The sequence below is a fragment of the Agelaius phoeniceus genome, chromosome Z, assembly GCF_051311805.1.
Source record: "Agelaius phoeniceus isolate bAgePho1 chromosome Z, bAgePho1.hap1, whole genome shotgun sequence".
Classification (NCBI taxonomy): Eukaryota; Metazoa; Chordata; class Aves; order Passeriformes; family Icteridae; genus Agelaius; species Agelaius phoeniceus.
The window spans coordinates 7,731,508-7,751,440 of record NC_135303.1 but is presented as its reverse complement, the minus strand read 5'-3'; positions in this window follow the sequence as shown (position 1 = coordinate 7,751,440).

Genomic DNA, 19,933 nt, shown 5'->3' with positions numbered 1-19,933 from the left:
CCAAACCTTCAGCTCTGTTAGGCAAAGGCTTTGTGCTTTTCTTCTTGACAATTGTACTTCTCTCAAATTCCAGTTGTGGTGGCTTATCTTACGGGAAAATCCTTCTTTGACTGTGTTGTGAAATATTTAATTGTGCTCTTGCACCTTGTGAAAAGGGAGCTTTAAAGCGGGGACTGGATACACGAAGGCACTGCTCTACATGACTGCTCTACCATTATCCCTGCTGTATGTTCTTGATAAATAAAGACTTTTTTTTCTCGGCCATTACATTCTATTGTAACTCTTGGTTTAAAAGACAACAGCAAAGCCCAGAAACTGTGCTGCTGGAACCTTTATTAAAAGTACATTGATTTTTAGAAATTCTCCCTCTAAGTAGTACAAAACCACTCGAGAACAAAGACATGTGAAATAGATTGCTGTTGGGAGAATCTGGTTAAATGGAAGAGCCAGACACTAGAAGCCAAAGGGAATGGATGTTTTTCTTTCCCTCTGATTTCAAGTAAAATGACAAGTGTTGACTGAGACAGCACTTTTTCCATCAGCAGATTTTCAAGACTGCATGCTGAAGGCAGAAATCTGTCACACAGACTAGTTTACTGAAACCTGTGGATCAAATCTCAGTGATTCCATGGTTGTTCATTGAACTCAGCCTTTTCATGGAAACTGCAAAAGCTACAAAACCTGGGCTGTGGTTTCCTGGAGTTCTACTTTCAGCTGGACTGGGAATTTCCTCTCCATCCTAGCTGCAGAATTTCATTCTTCAAAAGCTGTGGGAGTGGTACAGACTGGAAACAACATTGAAAAGCTAAACAGAAATGCATAAAGAACACTTGATTTCTGATGACAGGGACACAACCAGTAGGGCAGAGTTCTGTTGCTTGGTTAAATCTGTGGGTTGTCCCTTTTGGAGGTTGGCCTTGCAAATGACAAGTTGGGCTCAGCCTGGAGGCAGGTTTGGAGTGTGCAGATGCCTCTTGCAAGTGGTGGTGTGCTTGTAGAGACAGGTGCTTTGAGACGGTCTTTCCACATTTCTTCTAGACATACACACGGTACCTGCTAACCTTGGGATGTCTTTGGAAGGATTCCTGCTTGAATCTATAAACACATCAGCAGCTTTCTTCAGGAGCCAGTTCCCAAATTCTGCCCAGCTGGTGAAGGAAACATCTGTTCTGTGTTTCAAGTTGAGGCTTAGGCTGAAGCTTTCATGTGGACAGTGCCATGAGAGCAAATGCACTTTTGGAAATGAAATGCTCACAGCAAAGCTGTTCTTCCAAGTTGTGTTGAACATACTGTGACAATTGGTATTTCTGTCCAGTTTTGTTACCACTATTACACTTCTTTGTGTACTTCTGCTATACAACTAAAATCAACAAAAGCAAGTGGAACATCACAGCTCTTTCCTCAAGAATTGAAGCTCAGGTAGCTTAAGGATTGTCAAGAATGGCTGAGTTTTAACAAGACTACTTTGTGTAAACAACGGCAATGAAAGCTCATAAGGAATGTAATGGATTGTTTGGGCTTTTTCTGCTTGGCACAAGACTTGAAATGGAAAGCAGAGAGAGATGACCATGATCTTGATTGTTCCTTCCTATTTCAGCTGACTATTCCTTATGGCAGCTGATTTAATATCTTCATAATTCTTGAACAGTTCTTTGGAAAGAGGGCGGTGAGGTTATGTGTGCAATGCTTCCCAAATCCCTTTGCTAAGAGGCAAAGGGCAATTCCCAAGTGCAGAGCTGTTTCCAACCCCATCCTGCCACGTTAATGAGGAGCACTGGGTTTTGGCTGCAGGGTATTGGAGCCTTAGTGCCAGTAAGCCCTAGAGAATGGAATTGGCTTTCCTGCTGACAAGAGTGCAGGCACTCATTGGAACTTTGGGCCTCTGGAATTGGCAGGGAAGTGGGGATAAAAGCATAGCATGCGAAGAACTTCAGCTTTCTTCTATATTTCTTTCTGGAACCTTGATGTTGATTTCTCTCCAGCTGTTGTCTTTGGAAGCTGCATCTGTTGCTGCATGACTTGAATGGCTGTGCAGATGCCACCTCATGCCTTCAAATAAGAAAAGCTGAGCTGGGTCTCACACTGTGGGAATGCACAACCTGTTGAATAAATTGGCCACTCCCTCTCTCTAATTCCCAGGACTGTATAGTGTGGAGGTCGTGTCTATTGTATTATTAAATGATGTTGCTTCTTGTGAGTAATTTACTGTGAGAAGAATGCTCTGAAGGACTTTTTCAAGACTGTCCAATGGGGATCTTTTGGCCTTTTAATGATCTCCTGATGAAGAGTGTCAAAATTCTGCTTTTCTGTAGGAACAAGAAAAGAGACTTCCATTGCCTCCACATGCTCTGCAATAAGCAAGGAACCAGACTATTTGAGGTGAGCAAAAGAACAATTCAGCCTTGCCCCTGTCAGTGGGGTGCAGTGTCAAGCTCTTTCCTGTGCTGAAAGGATGAGTTTGAGCAGGTTTAGTTGGGCCTGGAAGGCTCAGAGCAGAGATGAACACTGAGGTGGGTTAGGCCCGGACGGGCCCTCCCTTCCTGCAGTGCAGTTGCACAGGCTCAGCTGCAGCAGTGGTGCTGCATCCCCTCATCGTATTTGCAGTGCAGGAGGGGAGGGAGAAGTGCGTGTGTGTGTGGTATAAAACACTGGAAATTGCTCCCAGCCTGTGTCAGAGCAGGGATGTTGGCAAGGGCAGTCGGGGCCCCTGCAGCTCTGGGGCTCTGGGGCAGCCGCGGCCTTTGGAGCAGGCGCGGCAGGGCCCTGGGTCAGATTGCTCCGGTGCCTCCTAAAATCTTGCAAGGCATCTGTAGTTTTTTTTCTCAAACTTATCCTGCACACTTGTCAGGTGTATCTGACCTGAGATGCATCCTTGGCACAAGTTGTTTTCAGTCCTGGTACTGAATTTCAACTTGTTGAGGATTTACTGCCCGTAAATATTAATCTCAGGGTGGTTTGAAATGTTTATTCCAATGTGGAAGGTGTTTTTGTGATCCAAAAAGAACCAGGACTTAAGGCCCAGAAGAGCAGAAGCAATGGTGTGAGAGTGTTGAGAAGTGGCATCTATTGTTCTCATTGCCACTTCATCTTGGATTTGTATCATGAGCTTGATAAACCTCACACCTGTTGATTTGAGGGAGAAGGGAATGAAGAAGGTTTGACTCCCATCAGTGGCTTTAAGCTTTAATGAATTTTGCCCTCCTTAGGAGCAGATGCTGTTTGGGTAGTAGTTGTAGTTTCAGGCTGATATAGAGTTTGCTTTTGTGGCTGTTTTACAAATGCCTCAGTTCCTTGGTCAGATGATGTAACTGCTGTCTGCTTGAAGAATCCTATATTATCATTAACTCTGCTTTGCTGTTAGACAAGAATGTGGCTCAAAAGTCCAACTCTGTGCAACTCTCAACTGCATAAATGCATTCCATTAAAAAAATGTATTTTTACAGATGTATTTTCACAAGTAAATGTAACTAAATTAAGCTTTTCCTACATCAGAAGAGATTATAATTTAGTGATGTATCTCCTTTTCCTGAAGCTGCTGTGTTTCTTCTTTATCTGACATTTGAAATGAGGGCAAATCTTTTCTAAATGTGCTCCACGTGCTAATGAACAAAACCTCTACAATGTAAGCTATTAGTAAGGTGGAATTGACAGCCTAGAAATGTGGCAGATTCCTAGAGCCACCTGCCTACATTCTCTTGAAGCACATGAGCTTGAAAGTAGAAACTGTCAGTGCCAGAGCAACTGACTCAAAGCTTGGGTGTCTGTGTTTGACATTACCCTGTGCTTGGTGTAAAATAACACATGTGTTTTATGGACTAGAAACATACTGGAATGTTCTCTTAGAGTTCACTCATAGAAAAATGTTCTCATTTTTTCCAATAGAAAATATGTAGCCATTGTCTCCTTGGAGCAACGCCAGCGCTACAAGGATGACTTCAATGCAGAGTATGAGGAATACCGGAATTTACATTCTCTGATTGACAAGACCACAAAGAAGTACAGACAGTTTCAGGAGCAATGGAAGTCTCTGACTCCTGGCTCTGAAGCCTATCAGGTAAAGAAGGACAAAACCACGAAGACTGTGCTTCATCATCACTGCAGTGTTTTGGATTCCCGGGAATGTCACTGCTTAGTGAGTCAGGACGGAACCTGCAGAATTGGCATATATGCTCAGACACTGCTTGAGCTGGGTCTGTTTTTTTCCAGACCCTGCCCAAAAGCCCCTGTTTGAGCTTTCTATGAAGAAACAGTAAGGGGAGAGGAGTCCCAAGCAGAGGGTTAGAGCATGGGCTTTTTCTGTTGCCTATTGAGAGGCCTAATTGCATCTCTTGGGTGATGCTGGGAGATGGAGATTTGTTTTTGCAAACATCCCAGAAGAGACCATTCTTCTGGGTGTGGAAGATGACAGAGAAGAAAATGTCTGGAGTAAGACTGAGTGAACTTTTAGTGTTTTACCAAAGTTTGCATTTTATGATGGTGGTGAAACATTCCTCATGTTTTTTTCCTTAAAGGCGCTGCATCATCGAATCCTAGCAGAGTATCAGCAGTTACAACAGGTACGTGTGACACCAGAGCTGCAGGGCCATGGTAACTGCTGAGTCTGCCTCAAGGCTTTTTTAAAGCAAAGGACATCAGACTCCAGACTCTGCAGAAGTGTTTGCATGCCCTAATTTTCTTTTGCTTTCTCCTTCACAGGGTAGCCCCAGCTACTCTGAAATGAAGAGCAGGTGCCTGTACCTCCACAACAAGCTGGCCCATATTCAGAGCCGCATTTCTGAATTTGACCAGCAGTGAGTGGAGTCCTGGCACCAGACATCTGCTTCAGCCTGGTGAAATCCGCGAACCCTGGATTTTTTATTTCAACTAGAAGATTAGGTTTTTAGGATTTCTTAAGTTAGTGTTGAACAGTAGGTTATGTTAGCACTGAGCCATAGAATATTTCCTTAAAATATAGGATTAGTTCAAAGAAGTTTAGTAAGTTTAAGGAGTTAAAAGATGATAGTATTGAACATTAACAATAAAGAAATCTCACTATTTGTAATTCCTTCTCTCATTGTTGCTTGTATCATATTTGGAGTGGGTTTCTTCTGGTCAATTCTGTCCTTCAAGTCTTAAGTTTGTCCACTGAAATAAATTTATCAGTAGAGGCTGGAAGCCCACTACCTGTACAATGAAATTGTGCACATTTAAAGAAAATATTGCAGGAAATGGAAATGGTTTAGGATAAGTCTAGGGATGTTTTTTGACCTTTCTTGTTAATGCAAACTCTTTACCTGAGTGGTCAAAGGCTTAGAAGTTTGTACAACACCGTCCTCAAATCACTTTGTTCTGGAGGGTTACAGAGGAGTGCACATGGGCTGCTCTAAGGTCTCAGCTGAGGCAGGTCTCAGGACTGCTTGTAAATCATGGCCTCACCTTGTCAGTGATCCAAGGAATATCAGATCTTTGCAAGTGTCGCTATTGAGCCCGACATGGCGCAAAGCAGCAGGACTCACTCAGAAGGCTGTTTAGATTTATTTATCTAAGGAAGAAGTTGCTTTTACAGTTTTACAAGGTGTTTACATTTACTTAACCAACACATACACTGCCCAGCGGTCATAAAAAAGATACAAAGCTTTCTGCAGGTGACAGGAACCACGCCACAGTGTAAGGCAATCACAGTCCAGATCTTTTGCCTACACTTTTTTCTCTCTCTTTCTTCACATTGTCATGGTGATAGCCTTGGTGATTCCTCAAGAGAGATATGAGGCTTCCTTATCTTCAAGAAGCCTTTGCTGGCTCAGAAGAACAGCACAGAAATGTCTTTTCTGCCTGCAAGAGTTTTGTAAAACACATGGAGAAGTGTTGGAGGCAAGATATTTCAATGGGTTTTAAAGAGAAATGGGGTTCAAGTGTCCCCAAAGGACCTCTATGAGTTTTGTAGCTTTGTCCAAACTTGTCTGTCACAACCAGCCTTTCTAGAGAGTTCGAGAGGCTGATTCCTGCACACACCTATGGGGACTTTAAAGTCTAGTCCTTTTCCTAAATTTCCTGCCATTTATTTATTTAGCTGAAAAGGAAGACGTTACTAACAAGGTCATAACCTTCTTTTGGGAAAGGATATGAAATTGAAGGAGGGAGGGCAATATTTGGGAACACTCAAAGGTGGCTGTGAATGCCCTTTTCTTCCTTAGAGAGTATTCTGCAAATTCCTCAATGGCCTCAGGGCCAGCGATGTTGAGTCCCACTCCTGACAGATCTTGGGGTGTTTTGTGATTGATCAGCTGAGCCATTGTTGCCCTTCTGTTCTCCTTCAAGGGAAGTTCCACAAAATGTCACCTCTTAAACCCTGAGACTTGGGTGCTTTTTTGCCTGGGGCAGGGGTTGCTCCTACAGCTCTGCAGTGCAGCAGCCCCAGGAACGCTGCCCTGGGGGACATGGGGTGAATTGTGCTGGGAGCCTCCCCTTGGCCTGGGGGCTGCTGCTGGGTGACAGAGTGTGCAGGAGTGCTGCTGGTGAGGGTGGGCAGAGACTGAGGATTTTTCATAATTACACCTTCATGGCTCATCTTTCCTTTTATGACATTTCTTCTAACTAATTCTCTACTGCATAAAAAGGTTTTATTTTCCTGCTTTAACAAATTGGGGCTTCAAATTCCTGCCTATATTTTCCCATCCAGTTCCTTTTGTCTTGGGGCTGGCATTTCTTGGGGGAAGGTGTATCAATGTACTGGTCCCATCCCCTTTAATTGCTGCAGGAGTGCTTGGGAACACTTGAAATGGTTCCTTTCCACTTAAGTGCCTTGTTGCTGTACATAAGCACAGTTCTGACATAAGACACAGTCCCCAGGTTGATGAGGATGTACCTGAGCATCCAAAGCAATCAGGGATGCTCACACCAGAAACCTGTGCAAACTTGAGAGCACTTTCCACAAAGATGGGAAAAACTGACTTAAATTATCATTTCCTATCATATGACTTTCTCTAGAAAGGATTGTCATTTGGTATTGTCTTCCATAGAGCATTTCCTAAGGGCTCACGTTTTTCTTTAGAAGCCACTGGAATTCCGATCCTCAGTAGTCCAAGGGGAAGGAAGCACTTGTGGCCACTTCAGTGAGTTTTCCTGGCAACTTTTACTCCTTTCTGGTTTTAGTCTCTGATTTGGTCTCTCAGCCTCGCTGCTGGGGCATGACCTCCATGGGCTAAGTAGGTCCCATTTAACTGGGAGTGTTTCACATAAATTTTGTTTGGTTCATGAAATGAGAATCCCTATCTGATGGCATTCCAAAAGGAATCCCTAGTCTTAGTAGTATTTCTTTTGTTGTTACTTGAGGTACTTTAGCTTTGTTTGGTGTGACAAGAAAAAGCCTCTGGCCATGCAGAAAATGGGTCTACTAAACCTAAGAAGTACTTTTGTCCTTCTTGCTGAGGTAACTCAGAAACATGTCTTTGGCATTAATCTCTGGCACTACAAGCTTATTTTTTGGGATCCCTAAGGGCAGTCTTTTGTAAAACTGTGCATTGATCTGTAAGCCAATTTTACATTTCAGTTGTCAGAGTCCCTGTCAGCCTAACACTAAGTAGCTGCCTTTCCAAATTGTCTCCTGTACCTTCAACACCCCAATGGGTTTCTTTATGTCTGTCTTCTCTAGTTTGAGTCATTGCTTGAGGCACTCTAACTTGTTGATTTTTTGATACCTACTACCCTTTAGGACTCAATCAGATATTTAAGAATTTTGTGGAATGATTATTTTCATCATGCTGTTCTGGGTCTGATTTGGAAGGGTTCACAGCTTTGGAAAGAATTGCCAAGCAGATGCTTTGTTCTGCCACCTCTCCAGCAGTTTGGTCTGCTCATCAGTCTCCTGGGCTTGTCTGAACTGCTGAGCTTTGCAGTGCATTATTGCAACTTCAGCAGGGAACTGGATGCTCCCAAAGCTTTCCCTGTTTGATTGGAGATGCTGATTCCTTGTAGAAGGGTTGAGGAGCACAGCAGGGTTCAAGACAATGGCTGTTCTTAGCACCATGTCTTTTGTTCCAGGAGTGCCAGCTGTTACTTTAGGAAAACCAGTGAGCTCCTTTTTGCTCTACACCAGACATACCCATGTGCAGGACATCAATTGCTTTTTTCTCCCCATTTATTTTCAAGCCGATTCTATCAAATGAATAGCCTCACCTGTGGTGGCTCCTGCTCTCAGGTGTACTGGTCATCCCTCAAGTACAATGTTTAGTTCTTTTTTAAGAAATACACTCCTTTCAACTTGCTTCTCTCATAGATTCCCAGCCCTTGAGCTAACTGTGGAGTTACTGTGCAAGGCCAAGGCACTCATGCATCAACAGTACAAAGGGTTCAGTCAAATCTGGTAACTCCAGGGCAGGGGCTCTCATCAATGCCTTTTAAGATACGGAACGGCTGTTGGACATTTTGGAGTCCAGTGTAACACTCCTTGCATTCCTTTCATGGTTCATACAAAGGCTTTTCCAATAGTTCATAACTGGGCATCCATAATCAATACCATCCAGTCATTCCCCAAAAGAGGCACAGTTCTTCTAGACATGTTGCTTCTGGTGTTTTCTAATTTGTTTCCTTCCTTGCCCTCCTCAAACTACACTGTCCTTGTGAGTGTGGCAGCCAAGAGATCAGACATAGGCAGATATGGACATGGTCTTGAAAACAAAGACAAGATTTAATGGGAAATTATCTTTGGATGGCAATATTCAACCTATTTTCAATTACCTACTTTATTACCTCACCCTGGAATGACTGGACAAGGGTTTTGTTGGTGCCAGCTGACTGAGATCAGGACTAAGGTTGGGTGTGGAGAAAATGAAAATCAAATGATCATAAGCTGAATATAAAATATTTTTCCAGATGTGTCAGTAATTTCAATGGCCACCTGCAGTCAGCACAACTGTCAGCCTGGAATTGTGTTCATGGTCCTCCCTGGCCTTTCCATGTCAGCTCCTCCTGCAGTGCACGTGGGGGCCTGGGCATGCTGCTGGCTTGTTTCCTTTGAGGAGATTGAGATGAGGAAAGGCCGTTGGGCTGTGTCAAAGAGATGATATTTGAGTGCCCGTGTACGTGCTGGAAGCCTCAGAGACTGAGGGGCCCACAACAGGATTGCCCAGAGCTATCAGGGCTGCACATTGCTGCCCTGGTTAGAAGTGTTCAGCTGCTCCTATGTCTCAGAAAGAGCCAAGTGTAGCACTTTTGTGCAGAAACACTTCATTAGCCCTGGTTTGCACAGCTGCAACTACTGGGCTTGGTGGGGTGCCCCTTTCTGCACTTGGGAATGAGCAGAGTCAGTGATGGGACAGGGCAGGGCATTCCCTACCTGTGCCCATTGTGAAATCCCTCTGTCCCCACTGTGTCCTGTCCCGCTCCTCAGTGAAATCCCAGCCAGCCTGGCACATGGAACTCCCCATTTCCAAGGACACGTGGCCATTGTCAGAGGCACAGGGCAGGACCGCTCAGATCCTTCGGCGGCTGAAGCGAGAGTGGAGGTGTCAGAGCCACAGTGAGTGTTGTTCCAGCTTGGCTGGTTCCAGCACCCGTTGTTCAAGAGGCCGATCCACCCAGTGAGTGGAGGTAATTACTTACAGTTCTGTGCAGAAAGGGGGGCTCAGGGACAAATTCACAAAGCCAGCAGCACAAGAACCCAGAGCGTTTGAGTATTTATGTATTTGAGCAAAGAAAGCAATTAGTGTTTATTTTATGCAAGTTCCCTAGTTCTCTCCATAATGAGTATTCTGCCTGCTGTTTGTAACGATCCTCTCACTTCTCATGCTCCTTAGGCTGCATGCTCAGTCTGTCCCTTCTTCTTATTGGGAGGTTTCTTGGTGGGTGGCTGTGGGAAATCGGCAGAAGAAATGCAGCACTCAATCTGAGTGATCAGCAAGTCTTGAACTTTATTGATAGTTCACACATATTTATATTGGTGTTAAGGAAGGTTATACATATTGCAAAGCTGAGCTCATTATTGGTTAATAACTTATCAGTCAACCACGCCTACTTCTATATTCTTATGGTTATTTTGTTACTACTTCTACATTCTTGTGGTTATTCTGCTGAAACCATCCTCATAGTTTTGGCAAAAGATCCTCTCCTCTATCCAGTTGTTGCACCAAAGGCATAATGTCCTTTTCAGTGGTTGCACACTGACTGCTGAATCCTAGACTTGTCTCCTTCTAACTTAACCAATGGTATAATGTCAATGTGACCTTTCTCAGCTAGCCAACTCCCCACAAGGCACTCCACATTTTCCCCGTTTTCTGTTGAACAAGCATGGTCTGATTAAATGCAGCCGATATCATCTTTTGCACCATGTTCTGTAGGCATACGCAAAAGCATGGCAAAATTAATACTACTAACAAAGCTATAATGCCCACTATAATGCTGGCCTTAACAATAGAGCGTAACCATGATCCCAGGCCTAAAGATTTGAGCCATTCATCAATACCAAAGCCTGATTCTACCTGTAGGTTTCCAGTTAACCTCCGCAACTCAGAGAGTTGGGAGTGAATGGACTGTGAATGGTCAGAAAGATTCATGCAACACATGCCCTCAAATTCTTCACGACCATGGCCTTGTGCAAGTAAAAGAAAATCAATTGCAGCTCTATTTTGAAGCGTTGCATGGCGAATAGAATCAACATCAAGCAAAAGGCTAAAGAGTGCTAAAGAGGTGGCATTGGTTTGCTTAGCCAGCCAACATTCCAACTTGTTTAAAATAGCATGAGCACCTGCTGCTGATACCCCTGGAGTCAAGAAAGATGCTGCAACTATGGCCCCTGGGGACCAGAATTTGACATCGACCCTGCAGTCTGCAGCAAATGCATGAGCCATTCGTTTATTTCGATGATGGCGGCGGCTCATGTTCAGTATCATGGATGTGTTGGGTGTGAGTAGAGACAGCCGTCCAATTGTACACAGTCCCCCGTGCAGCATTGATGGGGTACCGGGCCAAGCACGGCCCCACATATCAGGAAGTATCCTGCTGGCAATTGAATAGGGTCATTTGATGAGATTGACACTTTCTTTGTGGTATAATTGCACCAGGCTGTTGCATTACGGTAGACAGCCATGCTGGAAGTTACAATATTGGAATGGTTCTTGGCTGGCAGCTGGCTTCTATGGTTGAAATTAAGACACGCATCTGCCATCACTGAACCTAACAGCACCAATTCTTGGGGTTCCTGTGGTGCTATGGGAAAAAAGGAAACCCATTGGTCCCAATTATCCACACTTGCCCTAGCATTGTTGGTCCTACAGGTGGGTACATGTGAGGGGCATGGCCAGGGATCTGCTGGTAACCCAACCAAACAGGTTGTACCAGGAGAAGATAATGACAGGCAAATAGCCTCCTGGTTAGTTAAGTTTGCCAGGGTGACCCAGATGTTAGTCTTGGGCTGAAGTGGGACCCATACTTGATGGTCTGCACTGTCCAGAAAAAGGGCAAAGATTAGTAAAGTAATAGCATAAGACTGCCACGTCACCCTAATTTTTCCAGGCACTACTTTGAACCACTCAGACATTTGGGAAATAAGCATGTTTCTCACAAATTATTAAGAATATCTCTTCTTTCCCTTTCTCTTTTTCCCCCTTGATCTGCCCAGATGTAACCTCTTTAGGTCTCTCTAACAATCATCCCACGCTCGGTTGGGATCTTGATCTCCTGAAATCGGACCTATTATACTTGACTGTGACAGGGGAATATCCCAACCACACTTAGACTGTAAAATACACGAATGAGATTGCCCTAAAGCACGTTTGACTAAGTGCTGGGTTTCCCACCTAAACCGTGCAAGAATTTTCTGTTCTGGGGATTCATACAACTATAACCCTTGGCGGCCAGGTAGCCCTGTAAATGCTTCAAGTTCTCTTTGCCAGGAGTTGAACTGCCAAGAGAAATCACAGCTCCTGCACCACAACTCAGGTAATTGGGACTGATGCACCCACTTAGTTTCCTGCCAACCCCCACAAAAAAGCAGTATCCATGCAGCACAATGTCTATTTTGACACTTAATACAAGTTAAAATCCTAGGTCCTCTAAATTCAAATGTAGAAAGCGCCGAAAGCAAGCTTAATATATTATCAACAGATTTGCACTGATCGACCGCTTGGTCAATGGCAAAATTACACTGTCCTTTCAGTTTAAGAAGTATTGGTCGAAGGATGATCAACAGCCTCGTCTCCACTCACTGACGATCCTCTTTGCTCAGTTGATTGAGGTGTTCCATCTAACACAGCTGCTCGGGTCCATTTAGCAGGTACGCACAAAGATCCTGTAGGGGTAGAAACACAAAGACATCCGCGGCCCCAAAATAACACCTTAGCAGGACCTTGCCATTGTCCTGTTTTAGGATCTCTGTATCTTACCCATACATCTTGCTTCACATCATCTTTTTCCTGTACATAGTGGCAAATTGCAGCAGGAACTTTACTTTCTCCAAAAACACACAAGTGATTCAAAACAAATAAACACTTTAACAATCTTTCTTGTGGCTCTCTGACATCTGTGTATTTACCCAGATATCTTTTCAAGGTACCATTTGCTCTTTCTACGATCGCTTGCCCTGTAGGAGAATTAGGGATGCCTGTCATGTGTTCTATCCCCCACATTTGCATGAACTGCTTTATTCTTTTGCTGCAGTAAGCAGGTCCGTTATCTGTCTTGATGTGCTGTGGCACTCCCATTGCTGCAAAACAACCACTGAGATGTCTCTCCACCTGCCCTGCTTTCTCACCAGTCTGTGCTGTGGCCCATATAAAATGACTGTAAGTATCTATAGTAACATGCACATACTTCATCCTTCCAAACTCAGCAGCATGTGTGACATCCATTTGCCAGGTCTCATTTGTGTTCAGCCCTCTTGGGTTAACTCCCAGACCTAACCCGCAGCCCCCATTATGATGACTACATATAGGACAGGCTTTAACTATTGCCTGTGCCTCCTCCATAGATATCTGAAATTCTCTATGCAGGCCTTTTGCATTTTGGTGAAACATGGAATGTGCCTCTCTGGCCATAGTCTGCCTGGGAATTGGAGTTGCTTGTGGGATTGACACTAGCTTATCTGCTCGCATGTTACCCTCTCCTAGACCAATATCCCACTTGTGACTTCTGCTATGGATAACAGAGAAAGAATGCTTCCTCAACTTAATTACCCTCTGCAACTGTATAAACAGTTCATGTAACCTCCAGTTTTGAACCTCTTTTATAGAGGCATCTTCTATTTGCTCACACACTCCTGCAACAGACAAAGAATCTGTCACTATGTTGAGAGGCCCAGAGAAATGCATCATGGCCCATACAACAGCCAACAGCTCCATCATTTGAAAGTATCCAACTCGGAAGCCTGGAGAATCTGATGGTGCCATTGTCCCTTTTCCTGCAGGTCACTGCAGCAGTTCTGGATTTTCTTCCTGCATCCGTATAGACTGTTATAGCATCCAACAGGGGCTTCTGTGATCTTTGTGGGCATTGAATCCAACCCCATTGCCCTATCCAATTCAACGGTATATTGGGAATATCATCAGTGGCAATCACGCTACCAGCTCCCAACAGAGCCTCTTGTAATTCCATACTGTTTGTCAGGTACCAGGTCAATGTGTCTTTTCTTCATTGGTATCTGTATCTGATCAGGTTCCTTTCCCGTGATCTGTAACACCCGTTCACGACCCTTTTTAAGCAAATCAGCCAAAATTTCAACTTTTTGAAGAAGGGTTTTATGCTGTTGAGGTGGAGGAGATATCCATTCCAAGGCCCACACCTCCCCCGTTTTTCTGTCTTGCTGAGTAAGTGCACCCAGTAAAAATTTAGTTCCACACCAAACTGTCAGCTGTATGGGGAGGTTAAGATCGCGTCTCCGAACACTGCCTTGTGTCACACAGTCCAGTATCTGTTGCAGTGTCTTAACCTGCTCAGAGGTTATATGAACAGGCTGCGCCAGATCAGATCCTTTCAGTAAAGGTCGAAGTTCATCTAATAGTTCATTAGGGGTGCCTACAATAGGGCGCAGCCATTGCAGATCACCAAGTAACTTTTGAGCATCATGCAATGTATGTATTTTAATATTTAATTGCAATTTCTAGGGGGTAACAATTTGATCACTAAGTATCCATCCTAGATATTTCCAAGGCGCAAATAATTGAATTTTTTCAGGAGCTACAGCCAATCCATGTAGTTTCAGGGCATCGTGTATTTTTTGAATTTGTTGACCTGTAAAAGGTTGTGGCTGCGCAAATAAAATATCATCCATATAATGATAAATGATTGTTTCAGGCCAGGCTTGTCGTAAAGGTTGTAAAGCATTGTCAACATACAGTTGACACAAGGTGGCGCGGTTGCGCATCCCCTGCGGAAGAGTAACCCATTCAAACCTCTGGTCTGGCTCTTCCTATTTAAAGCCGGTAAGGTAAGGTAAAGGCAAACCTCCGAGTGTCTCGAGGGTGAAGAGCAATAGTAAAAAAGCAGTCCTAAAGATCTACAATCAAAAGTGGCCAGTCCCTTGGCAACATAGCCGGGTTAGGTAAGCCTGGTTGTAAGGCTCCCATAAGCTCCATTTGTTCATTTACAGCCCACAAATCATGTAGTAAGCAATACTTCCCTGACTTCTTTTTAATAATAAAGATAGGGGTATTCCATGGACTTGTTGACAGCTGTAAATGACCTTGCTTATATTGTTCATGTACTAGTATATGAACTTGTCCCAGACTTTCCCTTTTTAACTGCTTAACCCACACTGGAACATCTGTGGTCCAAGTTAATGGGATTGGGAAAGTCCACGCAATGGCCATTAGCCTAAAGGGTGCTCATTTGTCAGCACCACCCCTATTTGAGCCAAAATATCCCAACCAATAAGGCACTGTACAGTAGGGGGCAAAGGTACAATTGAGAAAACACTCCATAAAGTTCTTCCATCAATAGTTACAGATAACATGGGTGATTTTCTTGCAAGTGTTAGGCCTCCAACCCCTGTAACTGTCACTGTGGTTGGCTGTAATGGCCAGTTGTGGGGCAAGAAATCCGGACTAACAATGCTGGAGTCCGCGCCAGTATCCAATAATCCTTCCAAGGTTTGCCTTTCATCCTGATAAACCAGTATTACAGTGCGCTTTGGTCGATCATTCAGGTTCATTGTTAATAAAGTAAGTCCTCCAGTGGAACCAAATCCTCGCTCCCTTCTCGACTGTGATTGATGAGAGGGTAAAGTTTTAGCCATTTGTTCCAAAGGAATCAATTGAGCTATCCTTTGTCATTTCTCGATTTATATAGGTAGAAAAAGAGTATGCACCATAACACAAATTTCCCCTGTATAATCAATGTCTATTACCCCAGGTAAAACAAATAATCCCATCATGGTAGCCGATGAACGACCCAGAAGTAAAGCTCCCATAGGTAATCCATCAATGATGATTGGTCCCATTATTCCAGTCGGAACCTTTTGCGGTTGGGTGGTCATCAAGGTTACTGCTGCTGCAGCTGCCACATCCAATCCGAGGCTCCCGGCGGTGGCTGGTTGAAGGGAAGCTGGGCTGAGGTGTTGACGGCAGCTACTTGTGTCTGGGCGCGGCTGCTGGTGGACGTGCTGGCTTTCCCATTTCCCGAGCGGTGTCGGCAAGCTCCGGTGTTGTGGGTGTCCAAGCGACAATTTTGGCACCAGACTGCTTGACAGGCCTGTCGCGTATGTCCCATGCCTCCACACCGGTAACATTTGAATCGGCCAGTAGATAGAGCCCGTGGAGTAATTGTTGCCGCTGCTTGTAGGGGGGCAAGAGCTGCTAACACCTGACTCTGTGAGGCTGCTGCCTGTTTTTTTAATGCTGTTCCTAATTCCTTAATAGCATCTACTACCATTGCTTGATTCCCTAAGGGCACATTTGCCAATCGTTCTAAAGCTTCTTCTATAGACCAATTAGCTCCTAGGGTATTTAATACATTCATTTAATATGTTCTTTGTAGCCTGATTACTGTTCTGGAGTGCACATTGTTTTAACAAAGTACCCTTCATGAAATCAGGGACTCCTGCCCGCTCAATAGCATTGGCTACCTTATCTATAAAAGATCCAAATGACTCATCTCTTCCTTGCTTTATTCCCATATAAGAAGGAATCCCCCCTGGCTCTTTTATCCTTCTATAGCCAACCGCACCAGACGCATAGCCTCCCGACACTTATCAGGACCAATTAACGCTTGTGCTTCTGTTCGAAGAAAAGGCCCTAGACCATTAGCTCCTCTAGGGTTATTCGTGTAACGGGTCGCCTGGCTGCCGTATTATTGCTACTCATTCCTGACAGAGTGATTGCCAGTGTGCATTAAACAAGAGCTGCTGATGCTGAGTGAAGATAAGCTTCGCTATTCCTCTGCAATCAGCTGGCAGCAAAACCTGAGTCCCCCAGATAGAATCAAGCATTTGTTTTGTGGGCTCACCGGTTACCCCAAATTGACTAACTGTGGACCGCAATTGCGACAACAACTTCCAGTCTAGAGCAGTTATTGTTGCTTGAAACCCGCCCCCTGCCACAGGAGAATATATCACCGGACAAGCAACATCCATAGCTGCTTTTATAGACTCCTCATCCCCCGTATCCATGATATCTTTTGCTACCGCTGCCCATGCCTCCCTTCGCCCCCATGCAATGGCCCCCGCTAGGTCACTCTCTGACCCAGGGATGGGCGCATTACCAGGAGGAGGAGATGGAGGGTTTGACACAGGCGGTGCGGACGGTGCTGTTGTAGCACACGTGGGGGGTGAGCTGCTGCTTGAAGCAGGAGCCGATGTTGGTGGCAAAATGACTGTAGATGTGGCAGGGGGTAACAGACAATTAAACCAGCCCCCATAACCCTTATTCTTTTCATGCCCCACACTAGCTTGCTTAGCAGCCTTTTCTTTTGCCTGATATTGTAATAACTCATCATGCACAACTCACCACAGCTTTCCCAACTTTTTTGCAGTTTTATCATCATCTATGACTGCCTGCCACAGCTTGTCCCCAGATTTATGCCACTCTGTTAATTCATGAACTGTATGAGGATTTTGAAAATGGCCCTGTTCATACCCATAAGCTAACAACCCAGGAAGCTCTTTCTGCAAATCTATGCCCTTAACCTGACGCTTTTGTAAAAAGCAAGTAAATAAATCATATGCTGCTTGCCTTTCTCCATCCATTTTAAAAACGTCAGTGCTGTTGCAGCCCCACAAGGTCTTGGCAGCACGTATCAGCCGGGCTCTCCGTTGAGGTCACCCAGGGCACGGCCTGGTGGACTGATTGCAAAGCCCCTGTATGAAGCTCAGAAGACGTAGCCATTCACCTGGGGCAAACCACAGAAAGAAGCCTTCCTAAAATTAAACAATGCACTGACAACTGCTCCAGCATTTGGGTTACCTGATTTGTCTAAAGATTTTCAGCTGTTTGTACAGGAAAGGCTGCGCCTTGCACTAGGAGTCCTGATCCAACGTCTGGGAAGCTGGAAAAGGCCGGTGGGCTACTTTTCCAAACAACCTGACAACATAAGTGCCGGGTGGCCTCCATGTCTGCAGGCAGTTGCAGCCACTGTGATGCTGATACAAGAAGCCAGGAAGCTTACTATGGGAAGGCACATAGATGTCTATGTACCGCACATGGTAACCACTGCCTTAGAGCAGAAGGGGGGCCATTGGCTATCCCCAAGCAGCATGATGAAATTCCAGGTAGTCCTGACTGAGCAGGATGATGTCACATTAAAAACAACTAACCTTTTGAATCCAGCTTTGTTCCTAGGTACCACAACTGAAGAAGGCCCATTAGAGCATGACTGTGGAGAGGTAATAGAGTACACCTATTCAGCAAGAGAAGACCTGAAAGATGTCCCGCTAGAACAGCCAGAGTGGGAGCTGTCTACAGATGGGAGCAGCTTTGTGGAAAATGGAACCAGATACGCCGGATATGCGGTAGCAACAGTCAGTACAGTAGTGGAGGCAAAGGCATTACCACCAAATACATCTGCCCAGAAGGCAGAACTGGTTGCTTTAACCAGGGCACTAGAATTAAGTGAAGGGAAAAAGGTAAATATCTGGACTGACTCAAAATATGTTTTTGGAGTGGTGCATGTACGCGGAGGACAATGGAAAGAAAGAGGATTACTATCTTCTTGAGGTATGCACATTAAACATCAGGATGCAGTCCTGCAATTGATAAAAGCAGTACAAAAACCTGAACAAGTGGCAATCATACACTGTAAAGCACACCAATCAGGAAACTCCAAAATCTGTGAGGGAAATCGAACGGCACACTGGGCAGCCCGACAGGTTGCTCGAAGGCTGCAAACAACAATGGCATTGATACCTTTAAAGCTTAATGTATCCCAATTCAATTTGCCTCCAGAAGCAAAATATTCAGTAAAAGATGAGAGACTGGCACGTTTGCTAAATGCGCAAAGGAATTCAGAGGGATGGTATGTGACTGCACAAGGACAAATAGTGGTACCCCCCTTGATAATGAGAGAAGTCCTGCAAATTAAACATAACGAATGTCACTGGGGAGCAGAGGCATTGGTAAAATTGCTAAAGAAGTGTTTAATTTCGGTACGGATGTTAACAATGGCAAAATCAGTATTGTCAAAATGTGATATCTGCTTGAAAAACAACCCAGTGGCTAGGCGACAAGCACAGCTAGGAAGAATTTGGATAGGAATAGAGCCAGGAGACTATTGGCAGGTAGATTTTGTAGAACTGCCAAGAACTCAAGGATACAAATACCTGTTAGTGGGGGTTGACACATTCTCTGGGTGGCCAGAAGCCCTCTCCTGTTGCACGAACCAAGCAAAGGAAACAGTTAAGTGGTTACTACGGGAGATTATTCCCAGGTTCGGGGTACCCCTAGGGGTATCATCAGATAGGGGGCCCCATTTCATAGCTACAGTAGTAAGAGATGTAAGTAGATTGCTGGGGATAACCTGGGACCTCCACACACCATGGAGACCCCAGTCGAGTGGACAGGTAGAGAGGATGAATCAGACACTAAAAAGGCAAATCAGTAAAATATGCCAAGAAGCCAAATTGCAGTGGCCCCAGGCTTTGCCAATAGCACTACTGAGGATTCAGATAAAGCCTAGGAGTGGGATGTCAGTCAGTCCTTATGAGATATTGTATGGGAAACCATATGAATCTCCTGAGCCTAACCCGAATGTACACATCACAGGAAAGCAGGAAGTGTATAATTATGTTCTGTCTCTCGGGAAAACTTTAGCTCGGCTCCGGAGCATCCTTGTGTGGAACAGACCACTGACTCTCGAGAACCCAGTTCATAACATACATCCAGGAGACGAGGTGTACATCAAGAACTGGAACAAAGAACCGCTGAAAGAAAAGTGGAGTGGACGCCATCAGGTACTGCTGACCACCTTTACAGCAGTCAAAGGAGCCGGCCTGGACCCCTGGATTCATTACACCCGAGTGAAGAAAATCCATCCTCAATCACGGACTGTGTAAACTGTGGAACCAACAAGGCTGCAGATAAGATGTGTTTAATTACTTTGAGAATGCTATCAGTAATTGTGCCAATGTTATGGTCATTAATGTCTTTGGGATGTGGAATGCAAAATGATCAACTAACTACTCTTCATTCTAGAATGAAGAGAGATACAAAGAGAAACACAGGTGATAAAGGTTTCTAATGCAGTTCAGGCTGAGAATGTAATGATTGGATTAGTCAAAGACTTTGCCAAAATGCAAAACACCAGTAGAATAACTGTCTGTTTGCCAATACCAAAGGCAGCAGGTAACCCAGTAAATTGGGGAATCATAACATCAAAACTACCTGAAATACAAAAGAACAAAACAATTACATGTAAACAGGTATCTGAATCGAGGCAAGTAATCAAGGAAACTTGGGAGAAAATAGGAACATGGATGAGATCCATGGGCCAGAAAGACTGTATTCTAAGTGATGGCATACTAGGAACCCCTATGGGA